A 3,063-nucleotide genomic window follows, 5' to 3' on the forward strand; every position below is an offset into this window, starting at 1 on the left:
CACATGGAAGGATCTACAAATAGGCTATCTTCATATTTTCATATAATTATGTATTTATATGCTTCTTATTAGGACACACATGTACTGTAGTAATAATATATAGTTATATTACGTAACCAACACGTTCTCCTCTAAAGTGAGACGTTAGCTATATATAACAGCTGCACCCGCAAAAAATGAAGTGAGATAAAAATGAAATAAAGATCAAATACAATATTGGGTTGTGGGCGCAGACAGCCATACGATATGAACAACGTCGTATTTATCGGGCCAATAGATAGTGTGAGTACGATTCTCTATGTCTGTAAATGTATGTCTATGTGTGTTTTGTGTGTCTTTACGTTTTGTAGTCGTAAATGCGCGCCAATTGCTCGTACCAACTCATTTCATCTATAACAGTCGTGAAACAATGGTTTTCTCGATGGACATAATGTTTGCTTTTGGGGCGGTAGGATATGCGACCTTCCGACAATAACAAACGAACAGATGGAACAGCATGTTCCCCTAAAGAAGACACTAGGTCGACTAGTATCGATATTTGATTGTAGGCTGTTCAAATGTTTCCCGCTCTGAAAAACCGTAATAGCACCGTGTTATCCTACCGCACGCCTCTGGACTTTTATCTGACGAAACACATACATCTGTATGTTGTTTATATATATAACACACTGTACGCTATGGGCATTGATTTAGCTAATGGCAAACAATGATTAGTTTGTAGTACTACAATGAGACGCTCCCTTGCTTATATGAGGCAAAACGGATACAGAACAACGGAAATTTTTACGGATTCTACACAAGCGTATATATATATATATACACATATAGCTATATACATATATGCATAAATATCTCAATGCTGACCGATAAATAAAATACTTAAATATTTAATTATCAATTCTATTATATATATATAGGCTGCAAGGATTAATTGTCGAAAGAGAATATCATTATTATTATTGCTACTACAATTCGTCGTCGATAATCTGTACTGCAACGTTATGCTCCCTGACGTAAATGCGGCAAAAAAATAAGTTATTTATGGTTATTGGTGATATAAATGGTTAATAAAAAATGATACTGAAGTTGTGGTTCCATTCAAGTGTTTTCAATCGTTAGTACAATTGGTTAATATTACATATAATTATTATTGATATTACATAATATTGAATACCTCTGTACGAGAATCATTATTTAAACAAAGTAGCGGTAAGTTTAGCTTTGTCACCAATTTCGCGGACCAATAATTCTAACAAACTTGTACTTGTTACGAATGAATGCCAATACATACATTTTGCAGTTTGTTCTTGTAGCATGTACCTTACGGTTTGGCCATTAGGCTGAAGTATATTTTTGTTATTACACTGTTAGAAGCCAATTTTCAACCATCATTTTGTAGAAAGCATAAAAGTATCATATGGAGCATCTCTACCCAATGGTCACTCATCATGCTTTATATATACGGACAATATAGCGGTTCCAATGATGCACATCTTCTAAATGATCCGCTCATTTACTTATACGAAGTGATCAAATACTCATCGAAAATAATAGATATTATTATTATGTTCTAGAACGATACCTATGCCCACACGAACAAAGGTTTAGTCCACTTTCAGCGTCCTTTCGGCAAAACGAGTCCCGTAATTGTAAACCAATACCTCGTTTAGGATCGGTCCAAGAATTGAAGCCACGGTCTCACTAATTACCTCTACACATTAGGTTGTCTAGTGTGTCTCAATATACGCCATATTTGACCGAACATGTTTATCTTGGCAGCAGTTCTAAAATAGATTATTTCAAGATAAAATTTTATTTAGTTCATCTGATATAGATGCTAGGAAAAGAACTGATCAAACGAGACCCAGTTTGCTGTAGGTACACTCGACGGCCCAGCTTCTTTGAGGACCAATTTAAGCCTAAAACTTGCTTTATCCATAATAGGAAAATCTGTTCTAAGGTAATAGCTTGACTAATTACCTAAACACTGCCTATATGCTTACCATATACAACGGCTCAGTCATGCTTTGGCAATATCGTTAGCTATTAATGGCTGTCCCTACTTAACCTGAAAAATATACGCTACGAAATTGGTTTCAACTTTAAACTTTCGAGGTGCACAAGCTGATTTGAAAGTTGAACCCTTTACAAATTATAATTTTTTGCTGGCGTTGCTATTAACGAATACGTTTACGTTCCTCACTTAAGCATGTTTATTTACCAAATGTTACAACATTACTTGAAAAAAAGCAAGTAAAATCTTTATTGAGTATTTGACTTTGGTCTTCATTATGGCTTATTACCTGCAAATATGAAAACTCCCTTCAGATAGCAGCTAGTGGTCCTCGTATGATTTTACCGTATACAACGTGGAAATGAGTGCACGATAGATGTCTTCTTCGTAACTCCCTATGCATTTTATTCTACAGCTGAGATGAATTATTTACAGAATATGATTAATAGCACACCAAGCTCGGTGATTCGTCTAATTATTCATGGGAAGTCCAGGACCTTCGCCTTCTTACATCTTTCCTACCTCTAAAGCATGCGTAACTTGTTCACTGTCTTTGACAGAAATTCCCGCATCGACTACAGGCTTCCATTAGCCATCGACGCTTTGCCTGCTGATATTTTTTTCAGTTGCTTTAAGCTTCAAAAACACATTCCCTTACACCTAATTTAAAAATCTAGGATTTAACTACATTTCACTATCTCTGGCAAGCACCACGCTGAGTGTTCTTTCTCGCTTTTAGGACCATCCAGCATTAAATCAGATAAAATGGAACCGCTTTCGATAAAAAAAAGGCAGCTAAGGCCTTTAGCTTTGAGCTTTCCCGTGCGCATGATTGATACGTGCAATTCGAAAATCCTATAATTTCACACAGTTTTGCAATATTCGGCGCTCAAGATTGTTTTTTTGACGTGGCGCTGGAAGCGATTCCAATGTGCAGACGCAACCGAAAGTAAATAACCATGTTGTCGCTGGCATGGTTAGTAACCATACCAGTCCTGCTTTAATACTTCCGATTATCCAAATACAACTTACTGATATCCCTATATATA

The sequence above is a fragment of the Varroa jacobsoni genome, unplaced genomic scaffold (assembly GCF_002532875.2).
Source record: "Varroa jacobsoni isolate VJ856 unplaced genomic scaffold, vjacob_1.0 scaffold_1271, whole genome shotgun sequence".
NCBI lineage: Eukaryota > Metazoa > Arthropoda > Arachnida > Mesostigmata > Varroidae > Varroa > Varroa jacobsoni.